The following is a 17,950-nucleotide window of genomic DNA, read 5'->3' as shown; positions in this document are numbered from 1 at the left end:
ATATGCCCCCACTCAGCTTGACAACAATCAGCCAGCTTGGCTCTGATGGAAAAGGAAGAATTCAATGCAAAATCCTAAAGGATCCCTCCTGGGAGTCCCCTCTGCCACAGCTTTGTGGCACCACAGCTGGCTGAAGCATCACACTCTGCCCAAATCCTCACGTCCTTGGCAGCACCTTGAGGACTCAGTATCAGGGAAAACACACCTGGACTTACCCTGCTCCTGGCTGGAGAGCAAAGTGAGTCCTGCCTCAGGAAAACTGAGGGGGAAAACGTCATTCCAAGAGAGTTTACATCAATAAACAGAGGGGAGCAGCCTCTTAGCAAACCCCAACCACAACAAACTTCCAACTGCATCCTCCCCCTCCACCTGCAAGGAAAGCCCTGTGCCAAGAGCTCCCCCTGTTCCCAGAGGGTTTGGGTGCTGGTGGTCCCTCCCTTTGCTGCTCCATCACTTGTGCAAAGCCAGGGCTGTCCCAAAACATGGATCTCAACTCCTGATATCCCACCTGCAGTGCCCCAGCCTGCTGCAGGCACAGGGATTGGGAAGCTGCAGCAGCACTGAAGCTGTCACCCTGCAGAGATGCTGCACACCCCGTCACTAATGCATGATTTATTCAGCTTGATGCCCTTTGTATCCCACAGGAATGAGTTGTGGCACCTGGGAGCTCTCTGCAGCATGGGGAAAGGGGCACCCAGGGACTGCACAGCCATGTGGGAGCTCCCAAAGCAGGCTTTGGGCAGCCCACACCTCCCCAAGGAGAATGAGGATGGAAAAGGTTGCGCAGAGAATCCATCTTCCTGCTTGACTGGTCAGTCCCACAGCCAGGAAAACCCTTCCTGGAAGCCAGTGGAATTATTTTCTGCTTGTTTCTTAGGTTGGTTTTTTTTTTTTTTTTTAACTATCAAGGCCCATCTGGAGGCTACAAATGCCCTGCAGGTCTGTAAGGGATGGGCTTTGAACACATCCCAGAAAGTTCTGCTTGGATTGCCACCACGGGAGCTGGTGGCACTGACACCTCCATGGACCCAGGGACATCCAGGAGAGCAGCAACCCCAGCCTGGCCTCGGGGGGGTTGTTGGCTTTAAATACCTCCAAAGGAAGAGGGAAAAAAAGACAAGGGAAAAAAATTCCAAGCAGCAAACAAAATAAATCTTCCTCTCCAAGCCAAAACAGAGAGAAAATAGCCAGGGACCTTGGCCGGGAAGTTGTTTATTATAGTCCTGGGGTTCACTGCCAATTTCAGCAGTTGGACAATTTTCCTTTTGCAGCCCAGAAATAGCCACCCCTTCTCTGGGCAGCCCTGGTGCTGCGAGGTGGGCTCCTCTCCTGACTCCCAAACATCCCTGCTCCATCCAACACCCTGACCTGCCCGGCCCCCCCGGCAGGCAGAGGGTTCCCTTTGGCAAAGGGATTTTCGGGAATCACCTGCAAACCGAGACCCGCAGGCGAGCAGAGCCCCGGCCCTGCCTGTAGCGGGGTGTGCTGCCAGGCGCAGCTGCCCTCTGGCTTTGTTTCCAGGGATTAAAAGGGAAAAAAAAAAAAAGAAGAAAGGACTAAAGCCCAGGAGAGCAGGAGCGATGGACACACCTGCCTGTGGCATCACCCCGCAGCTGCTCCCCCTTCACCCCCAGGAAAGGGGCAGCTGCTGCTCGCTGGGGTCTGGGGGTCCCATGGGAACAGGGAATGCTGGAACAGGAATGGATAACATCGCGATTGCTGCGCTCCCTTCGCCTCCCTCCCCTCATCCCATGAAGACGCAGGACAAAGGGAGAGGCAGGCTGCCTCTAGCACGCGGCCTTTTGTCTTTCAATTAAAAACAAACACAAAACAAGAGCCGGGAGGGACCCGCCTGCTGCGGCCCCGCCGGCTTTCCTCAGCCCAAAGGAATCCGCGGGCTGGGAAATCAAATCAAATCCACGTGGGATGGAGAGAACGCTCCTAAGGGGCCACACGGCCCCCTGAAAGCCCCCCGGCCCCGGGGGAACACTCCTCCCTCGCAGAGCCGGCAGTGGCACAGCTCCAGCTCCGGCACATTCCCTCTGCTCTCTTCTCTCCCTCCCTGCCATCCCTCTGGTCCCCAAATGTGGCCACGGGGATGGGGAGCTCCTGCCCTGCACCCTCCACAGTGGATCCAGCCCCTGGCATCCCCCAGCAGGCTTTGGATGCCCCCAGCCCAGGAGGAGATGCTCATGGGGGTGTTTTACCTCCTGCACAATGCCAGTGACATCGCTGCCTTCTGCAGGTGACAACGGCAGAAAGGACAGGGTGCTGGGCCACCAGGTGGTTGGGGATGGAAAGCAGTGTGCCAAAGAGGATGGAGGACAGCTGGGCCTTGGAGAAAAGCACCTGGAGGAAGCACACCTGGAGCCTAGGAGCACCACTCAATGCCATCAACAGGCTCCGAGGCTGCTGAGTCCTTGTAGGAAAGGACTGAGCCCCACAGGTGATGCTCAAAGCCCAGGAGATGCTCAGTCCCCTCTCCTCAAACCACTAAACCCATAAAACCACGAGGAAATCACATTATTGTTGCATAGAAGCTGAAACTCCGTCTGGCCAAGAGAATTTCCAGAAAAATCTCCTTCACTGCATCTCCCGTATCCCTGGAGCAGAGCTGGGGTTTGCTCCCCTCACTGCCCCTGCGAGTCAGGGTCACATCAGGCTTTTGGCCAGGGCCCCAGGAACCAATTCCCTGCTTTGCGAAGGAAAAATTAAATTTTCATTCAAATTTTCACTTTGGCAGCCAAGATATCGGCTCAATTTCCACCTGCTGCTCTGAAGCCTTCGCTTTGCATGGGAGAAGCGCACAACTGAGAGTTTTCAATTATAGAGCACTTGCATATAAGGGCAGGAACAGCCAGGAGTATGGATTTGAAGCCTAAAAAACATCAAAATAAAAACAAAATGAGAGGCACTGGGAAGGACACGCTGCCCCAGGAGGGACCAGCTGCTGCTTGGCTGGGTGGAGCAGGGCCACCACTGTCAGCCCATGGATGTGCTTGTCCCAGTCTCAGTGCCAACAGCTTGTGACACAGAGCTGGGCCCTTCTCTCCCCAAAATCAGCCCTGCAGGTCTGGCTGGGAGGTGCCAGGGCTGAACTCGAGCCAGGTTTGAAGCAGGAACGTGAGGCAGGTTTGGACCTTTCCCTCGAAGGATGCGTGAGTGGGGCTGCCTTCCCCAGGCTATTGCTGTACCCTCTTCCAGAGGGATAAAAGAGGATTTATCCTCCCTGAAGGGCTGGGGATTCCCACTCTGAAGCTGCAATTAGACTGGAAACTGCTCCAAGTTTCATCAGTGGATTTGGAAAGGTGGGTGGGAGAAGAGGGGAGCTTGGCACTGCTGGGCTTGAATGCAGTGCCCAGCCAACACCCCCTGAGGGATGTCTGCTCAGCCTGCAGCCCCAAGAGCAGCTCACCCCAATGTCCTGTAGGAGGAATTTCCACCTGCATCTCTCAGGGATGGCTCTCTGAGATCCAGCCAGGCTGCTGGGTTGGAACTTCAAGGAGCAGAGGTCCATGAACAGCTGAATCCCATCCCCAGCAACCCCTTGTACATCCCAATAAACCCCATCACCGTGGGAAGAGCAGTGCTGGCTCCCAAAATCATCCCAGGGAGCAAGAAAACACAGCCCGGCCTCGCCAGCTCCAGCATCTCACAATTCCTTGTCCTTGAGAGGAGAGACCGTCCCCACCCAGCTCCAACCTTTCAGGAGGGTGCAGAGAGTGAGAAGGTCTCTAAATATCATCCCAGATCTCCAGAAATTTCCCCTCAGGCTACAGAGCAGGCAGGGAGCCCCTGGTTTGCAGCCTGGAGCTGCACAGAGCCTGATGAGCCCCCCAAGCCCAGACTTTCACCTCAGAATCAGCGAGCCAGCAAATCCCAGTGTGTGGGACCACCAGGAATGTGACATTTGCCAGAGCCCCTGCAAGGAAAGCCAAGAACTGGGGCAGGATCTGCAAAAAGCAGGAGCAGGGAAGCCTTTGGGGACACATTAAGGAGACTTTGCAGGAGGAGATGCTGCTGACACTCTGCAGACACCCAGCATTTTCCAACAGATCCAGACACGAGTCCTGCTCTCCAAACTGGACCCCGTGGAAAAGGAGGAAACCACATGGCCGTGTCCCCCCTCCAACACCCAGCTCCTCCGAGGGGATCAACCCCACTTCTAAGGGACCTTCCCAAGAGCAGACCCTGCCCTTCCTCCCGCACTTTCAGCCTGAGCATCAGCATCTCTCGGAGCCATCCCGTATCCGATGCTCGCCCCCCGGCCGGTGTGGGGACTCCCGTGCCCCCCCTCCGGTCCAGCTGCACGGCACACCCGAGGGGCCGCCGCCGGCCCGGCTGCAGCTGCCTTGGCCCGCCTTCAAGCCCAGCACCGCTCGAGAGCAGCTTGTTATTTCGGTCCTGCTCCGGGGTTATTTTTAGAAAGCGCTGAACACCCCTTCTCCCAAACGGCTCCTCCAGGGATGACCTTGCGGAGCTGCAGCCGCTCGCTCCCTGCTCCAGCACCACCCTCTCCTTGGGGACTGTCACCCACCGCCCCCTGTGCAAATCCAGGGCGAGGATGGAGAAGGGAGGGATGAAGGCTGAACTACATCTCAACCCCTGCCGCCATCCAGGTTCGCTGCCGGTTTCAATTATCACCTGCTGGAGCAGCAGCTGCCGAGTGCCGGGAACTCAAAGCGAGTCAACAAGGTCTTGTTGTTTCAGCTGCTCGGGGCACGGAGCTCCGTGCGCCCGCTGCCCCCGCCCGGCTCCGCGGGGATGCGGCGGCCCCCGCTCGCCCCTGTGCGTGCGGGGCTGCGGCGCTTCCATCATCCCCCATCCCGCTCTCAGGGCAGGTAAACCCTGCTGGAGCCGCCGAGGGGGGAGCGGAGAGAAATAACAACAAGGGAAAAAAAAAAAAAAAAAAGAGAAAGAAAGGAAGAAAAAAAAAAAAAAGCCCCAAGAAGCAGCCGCTGCACAGAGGTTATCCGGGGGACAGAGCAAATAATTGGCGAGGCGAACAATGCATTTTAATTAAACCTCTGCAGGAAACGAGGGGAGGGAATCAAGTTAATTGCATGGAGCGGGAGCAGGAGATTAAAAATGCTCTTTGCTCAGAAGATGGTGGCTCCCATCCGCCTTTGCCGAGGAAAACAAGGCCACCTGGGGTGGCAGTGCCGGCGTGGGGACACGCAGCTCGCTGTGACAGCAGGGGCTGGGGGATCATGCTGATCCCCTCTGCCAAGGGGCTGGGGGCACCGGGTCCACAGGGATGGGTGCCGGTGTGGGAGCTGTTCCTGGGAAGTCCCACGGGGATGGGGACATTGCTTGTGTCTGCAGGAAAAGGACCATGAGACACATCCCAGGGGATGCATCCCGTCTCAGCTCTGCCCTTGCCCTGCTCCATATCCTCTGCTCAGCCCTGGCACTCTCCCCATGAAAACCATCAGCATTTACCTTTTCCTGCCCATGATACTTCAAATTTCACCTCTCTCAGCTTGGGACCCTCTATTTTTTCTTAACTATTCCCTTTCCTGATCTTTCAAGCCCTTGTTTTCACCCCACCCGGGACACCACAGAGAGCCCCAGAACTGCAGCACATCCAGGCTCCCCTCCTGCTCCAGAGAGGAAACAGCATCACGGACTCCAGGCTGCTGGAAGATGGGGGCAGGACCGAGCACCCCACGCCTGGCACAGGTACAGGGGAGCACTCCCAGCCCACCCTCGTCCCCATGGGCACCCATCCTCACTGCATCCAGGGCAGGAGGCACCAACCTCTGCCCCGAGGCAATTTGTGAGCTCCGAACCCTGCCCTGCCTCCCGCCGCCAGCTAATGAGCCCCAGCCCGCTCCGCCTGCCATGAGAACAGCAATCAGAGCCACCGCTCGCCTGCTAGGAACAATCTCCCTCCTTCCCTCCTCTGCATAAATTTCCCAGGCTGTGGTTTTCAGCCTCTTATCCCGCATAGCTTTATTCACAAGAGAAGTCCCACTGGGGGCAAGGAAATTACTCCAGCGAGGAAAATTACCCGGGCACGGGATGCACACCCAGGGCACCGGGCGAGGGGCTGGGGTGGTTTGGTTTTTTTTGCGCAGCATCGAAACCAAAATAAATCCACGGAGGGAACTCAGAGCCAAGCCTCGCTCCTGACCACGGGTAAGAGGCAGACAAATTATAGCAATTAAAAAGAAGAAAGAGGCATGTGGACTTTCATATCCACAAACCTCAGGACGCAACCGGTGGGGGAGAGAGCGTTTCCCAGTCACACACAGGCAGCAGAGCCGACTCACATCACAAACACTCCGTGTCCTCAGAGGCACAAGCTGTCCCTGCAGGCACCGGTGCCACCAGCGTGAGCACGAGGCTGGGACAGGCTGTCCCTGCGCAGGATGGCTGTCAGCAGCAGGACACAGGCTGTATTGTCCCCAGAGCTGGAGATTGAATTGCAGGTTGGCCCTCCCCGCTGTGCACAAGCGCTGCCCTGATGGGAAGCGAGAGTTCAGCCGAGATCTTCCGCTTTTCCCCTGCAGCTGCAGGCGGACAGGCAGGAAAACCACAGAGCTCTGCTCAAACGCTCGCACCGAGCAGCTTTCCAGCCAGAGAAACGCTGCTGCTGCTTCACCACATGCTTAAATTGCACGTTGGGAGGGAGGAAATTGGCCACTATTTTCACCCCAAAGCTGCGGTGGAGCCAGGAGGTGAAGCCCATGACAGTGAAATGGCTGCAGCATCCCCAGGCTGTTTGTTCAACAGGAGCATCCCAAGTGAGAACAGGGCTGGATTGCACTCAGCATCCCCAGGAAAGGGAGGGAACGGGGAGCAGAACCAGCAGGGCCAGCACAAAATCCCAGGCACCCCTTTGCTGCTGCCTCTCCATCACTCCTGGGGCTGTCCCAGCCCACCTGGGGGGATCCACAGCACCCCTGGAGATCTGGAAATATCCCTGGCTGCCAGCAGGGCTGTGGGAATGCTCTCCTGTGCCTGCCATGCTGCAGGGACAGGGACATTTGGCAGCTGCCTGCCGGGAAGGTGTCTGGAGTGCAGTGGGAACATGAGTCAGAGCTCCCTGCTCTCCCTGACGTCTCCCCCCTGCTCATTTATTCAGCACGTCAAATATTTGCCCTGCGCAGACCCACGTTATCCAGGAGGGTTGTTTTGGTTTTTTTTTTTCCTTTCTGCTGGCAGTGACAGCTTCAAAAAAGCCACCACAGTGCCATCTTGGGAAACTTGACCTCCCAGCTAAGCAGTTCCAGCATCCTTTTCCTCTCCTGCTCCAGGGACCGGCTCCTCTTCCATCAGCCATCCCCTCTGTGAGGGATGGAGGGGCTGGATGCCAAAACCCACAGGCTAAAGCAACAACCCACGGGGCTGCAGCGGGGAAAGGTCATTTCAGACCCACTTCCAGCACAGCCTGAGTGACAGCGAAGCTGGGAGCCTGCGGGAAGCAAGCAGTGGCCCTGCTGTCCCCCCGTGTCCCCGAGCATCCTGCCTGGAAGCGGCACACGCAGTGGCAGCAGAGGCCAGCCAAGGAAAACTGCTCAATTTTGCCTCCCTTCGGCAGGGAAGGAGCTTTGCTGGCTGCCAGCCCCACAGCAATCCCCTGAGGACCTCAGCCTTTGCATTTTTTTTTGAGCTACATCCCTGGATTTCTTGCTGAAAGGGGTGCTCACACCCTGAATTCCCAATCCCCAGGGAGAAGGAAAGGTGTTCATCCTTTATTAGAAGCTAAAGGCTGGAGAAGGTGACCTTGAGCAGAGGTGACACAAGAGAATTCATGTCCCACCTGGCCCCATGGGATTTTTATCCCGGGGTTGCAGCCAAAAATGTCCCATTTCATGGAGAAAGTGCAGAAATGGCTCATAAAGCACAAGCTTGGGGATGCAGCTGAGCAGATCAGCTGCCAGATGAAGACAGCGTGCTCTGAGGGAAAACACACCTGCCTCCATCCTGGCTGGAAAAGGAGGAGGGAAATCTCCCTTCAGCCTCCATTCCCAGCAAGGACACACACACACAAGGCTTTCACCTTTTGCAAGAGCTGCCCAGGATCAGGGCTGGCATTTCTTGCTGGTGGGGGCTCCAGAGCCTGCTGGTCCCAAGGCAGCCAGCTCAGCATTCCTCCTCTTCCTTGGGAAGTCAGAGTGCATGGAAAAGCCTCAGGGCTGGAATAAAACTACAAAAAAGCCTCTGCAGTGCTGTCAAAAACAGCACCAGGAGAGAAGGGAGCTGCCTGGTGGGTTTGGCCCCCTCAGTCCTGCATCCTGCTCCATCCCTGAGCTCCATCCCCAGCCAGCTCCAGAGGCAGAGGAATCATGCTGATTTCCTGGGATTTTCCAGCTTATCCTGTGTTTACAGAGCTGTCCATCCCCCTTTGCTCGTGGAGGGGCAAATTTGGCTGAGGGCTGCTGGCAGATGAGCTCAGAGCCCTTTGGGGAAACCAGCAGGGGAAAATCCAGCTCAGCCAAGTCACCCCCTGTGTCTCCCAGCTGGACAAGGAGCTGCAGTGACCTTGTCCAAACATGGCCTGGAGTTGGAAGCGAGGAAGGAGAGGATGTGACTCACATCTGGGATGTGGCCACAGAGGACAGATGTGTTTTATTACTGTCCAGCCCTTCTCTGCTGCTCTGTCTCAGTGACTCAGCCTTGCCTGCAGGCCCTTCCTAAAGGAGCCACAGCACAGCCCTTCCCAGCAGCTTCCCTCTGCTGCAGTAAAACTGATTTGGGGAGTTCGGGCTCCTGTGAAGGGGAAAAAATAAATTAAAACAAATCAAAGTTATGTTTCTGCATGGGAATCTTCCAATTTCGGTGGTAAATCATTCAGAGAAGGATGAAATCAAATGTTTTAGTGGCAGGATTCATCTCTTTGGAGACTTTAAAGCTAAACATGCCCCAGTTCCAGTGGGAAGGAGAGTGAGGAATCCCCTGGGTTTTCTTGGACTCGTCCCACAGGGCAAGAGGAAACATCTGGAGATGTTCCATGTCTGGAAGGAGGAATGGGGGGATTTCAGCACATCTCCTTCCCGCAATCCCGAGGAAACTCAGCAGCATTTAGTGGAGAGAGCCCCAAAGCCCTGAGACCAGGCAGAGCCACCATGTGTTGGACATCAGGTGATGTAAAAGAGGGGAGCTCTGCAGCCAGCTGGGTTCAGCTCATCCTTTCTGGCCCTTCCTGTGAACCCCAACACAGCTCCCCCACCTTGGGAAGGGCTTCCCTTGCCACACCGACCCCCAAAGAGCCTTTGGCACACTCACCTGCACTATTTAGAGGGACACACGGGTGACAGCCCTGCACAGACCCCCCTTCCCAGCTGTGCTTTTCCCGGAGGGAGAACAGCTGGACCACATCACCCGGGCGGCTTTTCCAGCCGCAATCCCGGCCTGGACGGCGCCGGGAGCCCAAGCTCGGTGATCCCCCGGGGCCAGCGGTGCAGTTCGCCTGGCAGACACTGGATGGGGCTGCGAAACCGGTCACGGCACAGCTGGCACGGCCGGGGGGCACCGCGGCCCCTGCCAGGTGTTTTGGGGTCCCTCTTGGCGGGTGCCAGGCCGGCCGGGTCACAGCTGGCACCACTCACTGCGGAGGGCACCAGGTGGCTTCAATCGGGGCTCCTCCTCTCCGGGATGCTGAGTGAGCGCCTGGCAGCACCTGGGGAGAGCTGGAGGCTTCACCTCCCAAAGCTTTTCCATGTTCTGAGCACGGAGATGGGAAGGGAAAGCGGGAGTTGCTGCCTTGCAAAGTGCTGATGAAGATTTCTGCTGCAGTGCAAGGTAAGTTGAGTTTCGTTCTCCCACGTGCCCGAATCCCAGCTCTTTGAGGGATTTTGGATAAGGACCAGAGGGAATGGTTTCACGTTGTCAGAGGGCAGGGTGAGATGGAATATCGGGGAGAAACCCTTTCTGTGAGGGTGGGGTGGCCCCACAGAGCAGCTGTGGCTGCCCCTGGATCCCTGCAAGTGTCTGAGGCCAGGCTGGACGCTGTGTGCTTATCTCTGGGACTCTCACCTGGTTTTCCAGCACCTTCTTTGCTGTGCTGTGCTTTGCTCTTTGCTTAGTACCAGCTACAATGTGCTGAGGGGATGGGTGAGGACCAGAACCTGGGTTTGGGGACTTCTGAGCTGGCTGATCCTGCGTGTTGGGGCCTTTGCAGTGGCAGAAGGGCTGCTGGCTGCATTTGGGCATTGTGCCACCACAAACCCTCAAACAAAGAGCACTTTGTGGGCACGGCGCCGCCCTTTGAAGTCTCAGTGGTGGCTGTTACCAAGCAGGTGTTATCAGGGATTTGTTGATGCAATCACTTCGTGTCCCCAGGCTGGGCTGGCTCTGTTGCTTGGGGACACACAGCTGTCCCCTCTGCAGGGCCCAGTGCCAGCCCAGGGCGTGCAGAGCCCAATTTGCTGTGGCAGGGAGGGTGGCAGTGACACTCCCAGCCTTGCTGTGATGCCACCCTTGTCTCTGCTCTGCTCCCAGTCCCTTGGGAAGCTGCTCCGTGCCCTGCCCTGGATAATTAACCATTTCCTTTCCGTCCTTTCATTACTGCCGTGGGCAGCTGGGCTGGGAGGAAGGGGGTGCAGGGATGGGCAAGTGTCACAACAGGACACGAAATGAGCAACACACACACTGAGATGTCTAGGGCAAAAAAAGTGTGTTTATTTCTGGACCTCGATATTTATTATTTGGAATTTTATTATTTAGAATTTATTATTTAGAATTATTATTTTTATTCTTTTAGAATTTTATTGTTTAGAATTCTAAAAGTGACTATGGGTTGGAGGATGAAATTGCCACTTCTCTAACTACGCTGATCAAACTAAGTCTATCAATTCCCTCTTCCTCTAGAAAGGAATGCAAAATAATCATTGTTTATATGAAAAGTGCGTGAGAAACTCCATTACAAAAGTGTAAACATCAGGAGGCTCAGAAGGACTTTAGAAGAACAGGGTGACAGGCAAGCTCTGCTCCCAGGGGTGCTGTGGGTGGGCAGAGCTGGGCAGGGAGCAGAGCAGCAGCAGGGGAAGCCTTGGCAATGCTGCAGGGATGGCTTTGGCTGCTGGGGCAGCAGGATCAGGGTTTGTGCAGTGTCCTGGGGGTCCTGGCTGTGCTGTGCTGCTCAGGGACGTGCTGCCTCCCACCGGTGTTGGGGACACAGCTGGTGTGGGCACCATGTGTGCTGTCCCCTCTTTGGGAGCAGGGTCAGTGGCCTGAGCCCCTGGGTTGGGTGCTGAGATCTCTGTGCGTGCTGAGAGCTGAGGGGCAGCGAGCTGTCACTGCTGTGGGCTGGGACACGGTGTCATGGGGACACTGGCACAGGACAGGCTCTGCCCCACAGCTTTGGGGGATGCTGGGCTGGGACACGGTGTCATGGGGACACTGGCACAGGACAGGCTCTGCCCACAGCTTTGGGGATGCTGGGCTGGGACACGGTGTCATGGGGACACTGGCACAGGACAGGCTCTGCCCCACAGCTTTGGGGGATGCTGGGCTGGGACACGGTGTCATGGGGACACTGGCACAGGACAGGCTCTGCCCCACAGCTTTGGGGGATGCTGGGCTGGGACACGGTGTCATGGGGACACTGGCACAGGACATGGCTCTGCCCCACAGCTTTGGGGGATGCAGATGGGGACAGTGCTCAGACAGCCCATTTTCCCCATCCTTCCTGCCCCTAGCAGCAAATTCTGTCTGCCTTGGGCTCCCCTGGACTGGACTGGACTGGTGGTGTTTGATCCATTACACCATTTCACTCATTTGACTCATAATTATTAACCCCTGTAGTGTCTTTTGATTATCAGAGCTGCAAATGACCTCAAAGAACCTCTGTGACATCAACTAACTCCTCTCTGGGACTTCAGAACCAGGGAGGAATTGACTCATCACCTTTATCACTAACTGGCGATTCTTGTCAGTCATGCTAATTTGCTAAAGATACAAAATTGTAAATATTTTTCATCTCCCACAGCTTTTGGGGGATGCAGATGGGGACAGTGCTCAGATTCTTCCCCATCCTTCCTGCCCCTAACAGCAAATTCTGTCTGCCTTGGGCTCCCCTGGACTGCACTGGTGGTGTTTGATCCATTACACCATTTGACTCATAATTATTAACCCTGTATTGTCTTCTGATCAGTTATCAGAGCTGCAAATGACCTGAAAGAACCTCTGTGACATCAAGTGACTCCTCTCTGGGACTTCAGGAAAGGATAGAAGCAGGGAGGAATTAACTCCTCACCTTTATCACTGACTGGGGATTCTTGTCAGTCATGCTAATTTGCTAAAAATACAAAATTGTAAATATTTACAGGGTGTATTTTCATTCAGTGTGTCTTGCACATAAGGCTCCTTTTAGAGGGAACCCCTTTTTATCACCTAACCCAGTCTGGCTCACAATTTTAGCACCAGGGGAAATGTTTTGGTTCCTGGTGACTCCACCAGGACTTGTGATGCAGCTGCTTGGACTGGAGAGCTCCTGCCCCCACCATCCATAATTTTTAAAGAATTTGTGGGTTCTTTGTGGTGCTTCAGGAAACTCCAGCAGTTCCAGAATCCAGCACTGGAGTAGAGGTACAATAAAAGGCATTTTGTTGGTAGCATTTGTGGGTTTGCATTTGGAAATTTTTGTGGTTTTTTTTTTTGGGTGGGAAAGGGGCAGAGGGGGTGTCCATAGGGAGGGTTTGTTCATTCCCTGTGGTTTGTTCTTCCCTCAGTGTTGGAATGCCAGCATGAGTTCCTCAGAGAGAGGGATGATTGCAGGGGTTGAATTAAAGCCTTTAGAGAAATTAAGATATATTAAGCCACATAGATAAGTAGAAGTGTAGGTTTAAGTTTGAAGTGGAAGTGTGTGTTATAGTTTTAAGTAAGTCGAAATACATTTTAAGTGCCTTAAGTGTTAGCTAGCAAAGGCCCTAAGGCCTGGTTTAAAGTTCAGAAACTTCGTTCCAGACTTAACAAAGACACAGCAGAACTTTGTTTCTCTAGAATACATAGAACTGTATGTTTAAATAGAACTGTTCATGTGAATAGATAAACTTACAGATGGAAATTTTAAGTAAGAAAACAGTATATTTGTGTAAATAGGTAATATTATAGATGTAGGTTTTTAGGTAAGAACTGACATTACTTTTGCACATTAGAATTAATTTAGATTGGTTTAGAAGGAATGTTTTAAAATAGGGCTTTTAGATGATTGGGTGATTTATGAATAAAAGCATAAATTATGTTTATTATGTGTATTGAGGTGTTTGGCATGGAAGAACAAGAAGAAGCAAAGAAGAAAGAAGAAGAAAAGGCCGTGGTTCGTGCTGCTGCTGCTCAGCTCGTTGGACTCTGTGCAGGGAACAATTTCTGCTGCTGTTCCTCACAGAACCTGGGGCTCTGCAGCAGAGAGCAGCCCTGCAGCTTCTGCTTGGGACTCCATGCCAGAAAGATTTTAGCACAGACTTTAATATTTAGTATGGACTTTTAAACATAGAACTCTTTGTCTTTGAGACTGATATATTCATATATAATAGAGTAAATAGTATAATATAATAAATAATAAGTAATATAGAATTATATTTTATATAATATAAAAAATATAAAAATTATATATAGCTAGAAAAAATCTTTATATAAAGCAAATTTTAAGATAAAATATAAAAATTATATATAAAATATATAGAATTATATATTACAAAAATTAAATATTATATAATAAATATATACATATAAAAATTCATTATATAATGTATAATTATATAAATATTACTATTGTATTATTAATTATATAACATAACATATACTATAGATATTATAAAATATGTTATATATTATATATTATATATTATATATTATATATTATATATTATATATTATATATATATATATTATATATTATATATTTATATTATATATTATATATATTATATATTATATATTTATATTATATATTATATATTATATATTATATATTATATATTATATATTATATATTATATATTATATATTATATATATATTATATATTGAGAATATATACAATATATTAAAATAAATGTATATTAAAATAAATAAATATTAAATTAATAATATACATATACATATATGTATATTAATGTAATATTTATTATATAATATATATTATTATATATAACATATTAATATATATGTAATGTTTTTCTATATATTTCTTATATAGAAATATATATGTATATTAAAAAAATAAATATTAAATTAATAATAAGCATATATATGTATATTAATGTATTATTTATTATATAATATATATTATTATACATAATATATAATGCATATATTATAGGTAACATTTTTATATATAAATAAATATATATATTATGTTAAAATATAATAAACATATATTTTATAGGTATAATAAAATAAATTTAAAATAAATAAATAAATGAATAAATATATATATAAAATTAATAATAAACAACTTCATAGCAACCAACAACTGCTCATTTCTCCTCGAAGACCCCAGGCCCAAGACCAGCTCACTCTGCCTTCAGACTGTCCCTGCACAGCTCAAACTGTGCCCAGGGTTAAGTGTTACTCCTTGCAGAGTGTCTGCATTTCCAGGAGTTGGGTTTTTTTTGTCTGATATTTGCAAGGGGTTTTTTTTAATGTATAAAAAAGTAAAAAATAAAATCAGTGAAAATAAAGTGTGCGTTCAAAGGTGTGTTGTGGAGTTTGCTCCCTCAAGCAGAAGGGTTTGTGTTACTCCTTGAATCCCAGAGATTGGAGTCTCAATCCTGGTCAGAGCAGGTTTTTTCTCGTGTTTTCCCAGCTCATCCCAGCCAGGACCCAGTGGCTGCCAGCTCTGCTGTCAGCAGCTTTTCTCCTGTTTGTAAATAAAACATGGGCTGCATCTGCAGAAAGTAAAGATCCTCCAAAACTCCCCATTCAATTTAATAATAAAACACCGGTAGATCCTAACAAATAAAAAACATATTTTATCATGGAAGAACTGCTCTGGAATTCTACAGAGCAGTGCCCAATGCAGAAATTGGAGAAAGGAGGGACCTGGTCTCCCTTTGGCAGCCTAGAAAGTGACTTTATGGCAGAATTATTATCAAATCTCCCTCAGCAACAACACTGGAATGAGATTTTATGCACTGAACTCTTCTTTATATTTTCCTGAGATCACAGAGGTTACTTGGGGTCATTTGAGGCCCTGATCAGGGTTATTTTAGGTCATAGGGGTCATTTGAGGTCATGATTGAGGTTACTTCAGGTCATAGGGGTCGTTTGAGGTCATGATTGGGGTTACTTGAGGTCATTGGGGTCATTTGAGGTCATAGGGGTTACTTGAGTTCATTTTATCATTTTTCGTTCATCCAGGGGTTACTTGAGGTCATTTTGAGTCCCTCTTTGGGGTTACTTGAGGTCATTTGAGGCCCTGATTGGGGTTACTTGAGGTCACAGGGGTCATTTGAGGTCATGATTGGGGTTACCTCAGGTCACAGGGGTCATTTGAGGTCATTTGAGGCCCTGATCAGGGTTACTTCAGGTCACAGGGGTTACTTTAGGTCATTGGAGTATTTTTTAATTGATCTGGGGGTAACTTGAGGTCATTTATGTCTCCTTTAATTAATCTGTGTCTCCAGTAATTGGTTGTCCAAATGTGGACACAGGGGTTCCTTGGGGTCATTTGTGTCCCCGTGAATTGATTGTGGGGTCAAATGTGGACACAGGGATTGATTCTTATGAGCTGTGGCCAAATGGGAAGGGACACTTTGGTGTAATGGACCCAACAGTGGCAGTCCAGTCCAGGGGTCCCCAAGGGCTCAGGTGACACCAGGGGCCTGTGGTGTCACCCATCCTTTGCCCTCTGTCCTCTCTGACAGAGGCTGGTTATTAGCTTTATTAATATTTCTTATTAATTAGTAATATTTGCTTATTGTATTAGTATTTATTATCATCTCCTGTAAGCAGCAGCATCTATGGAATTGGTGTTAGCTGTTAATACAATCATCAATAAATTCTACTCTTGGGATTACATTAACAGTTAAATTATCTATTAAATCTATTATCTAAAAAATATCTATTAAAATTATCAAAAAATTACCTATTAAATCTATTAAATTCTATTTACAATATTATCTTTTAGGATCCAGTAGTACAATCATCAAATAGTACAATCATCTATTACAACCTAAAGCTATGATTATTTCTTATAATAAAGAGATTTATTAATATTATAATAATTATATAATTATTGTAATATGTTAATATATTATTATAAGAAATAATTATATATTATAAAAATTATATAATTATTGTACCATATTAATCTATTATTATAAGAATAATAATATAGTTATATATATTTTATATATATATATAATACATAGTTATATATTGTATATATAGTATATATATTATTATATATAGTATATATAGTTATACATATAACATATATAATTTTATATATATCAGACATATAGTTATATATAATATGTTATAATAATTAATATTATATAAAATAATTATATAATATTAATATATTATATATCATTATATAATATATTAATATTATATAATTATTTCTTATAATAAAGTAAATGTATTATTATTGGCAATTAATGTATTATTAACTGCCACGGGGGTATAAATGCATCCTATTGGAACCTCCATGGGATTATGGAATCCCCTTCCCACCCTTCTGTTTGTGGGAGCAAACCCAACTCAGGAATCTTTATTTTTCACACAGAAAAAAAAAAAAAAAAAAAAAAAAAAGCCTTGCAAGTATCAGACCAAAAAAATCCCAACCCCAACCCCTGGAAATGTTCACACAATCCAAATAAAAATATATCCAAGCCAAATCTTTTTGCTGGGACAAAACCCCTGATATGTCCCTGACTGCTCTGTCTCATCTTGATTTTCTTGATTTTGGGGGCTGTGCTGGCTCCAACCTGGCTCCAGCCTTTCAGGTGGGTGCAGAGAGTGAGAAGGTCTCTAAATATCATCCCAGATTTCCAGAAATTTCCCTTGAGGCTGCCAGAGCAGGCAGGGAGGCCCTGCTTTGCAGCCTGATGAACCAGTCCCTCCAAGCCTACAAAAATCAGCAAATCTTTAAGTTCCCTTCCCACCCAAACCACTCCAGGACTCTTTGCCAGCTGCATCAGTGGGTTTTTTTCCCAGTTTCATCCCCAAACTGGGGAGGATGGGAGGATGCAGCCCCAAAGCAGAGGCCCAGCCCTGCATTGCAGATCCTGGCCAGCCCCAGATTCCCTGCAAGCTGCTGCCAGCCCTCCCAGCAGGGCCCTAAATCCACCCGGCCCTCCCTGGCTCCAGCTGGCTGAACAAGCTGGCAACAGCAGAAAGAGAGGAAAAGCCTCTTCTACTGAGGGAAAAAAAAAAGATTGGGAGAAGTCTCCATAAATCCTGAGGCAGTTACTGGTGGAGAGGACTCCCCTCCTCCTGCTCCACACTGCAGCACAAATTATGGCCCCAGCTTCGCTGTTGTTCAGTGATGAACATCTGAAAAGGCTGTGACAGATGAGAGGAGGGATGATTTAACAGCCATAAATCCAGCCAGCTTAGAGGTGTTTTTACAACCAAACCCATCTTGAATCCCCTCTGTTATGAATACTTATCACTCCCAGACACTGCCACAATGGAAAGATTTTTAACAGCTTTAAGAGAGAGGCAATAAAACCCCCAGAGCCGGGCGAGCAGCCGTCCTTTGATCCCTCCCGAGGGAGGGAGAGGGGCTGGGAGCTGCTCCCTGGGCTCAGCCTTGAAGGAGCAGAGCTGCAGCAGCCTCTGGGCTGACCCTGCCTTTAATGGATGGGTGGAATCACCCCAGAGCTGGATCAGCTTTCCCAAAGCTGCTGCGTGGTGTAATTAATGGTGTAATTAACACCGTGCAGGGATGGGGGACAGGGGACAGGCTGTGCCTGTGACATCCAGTACCTTCTCCAGGGGCTCCTCCTGCATTCCCACCTGCCCTGGCACACCTGCAGGGACTTAAACCA

Source organism: Zonotrichia leucophrys, chromosome 11 (genome assembly GCF_028769735.1).
Source record: "Zonotrichia leucophrys gambelii isolate GWCS_2022_RI chromosome 11, RI_Zleu_2.0, whole genome shotgun sequence".
NCBI classification, from domain to species: domain Eukaryota; kingdom Metazoa; phylum Chordata; class Aves; order Passeriformes; family Passerellidae; genus Zonotrichia; species Zonotrichia leucophrys.
Note: the sequence above shows the minus strand (reverse complement) of the source record.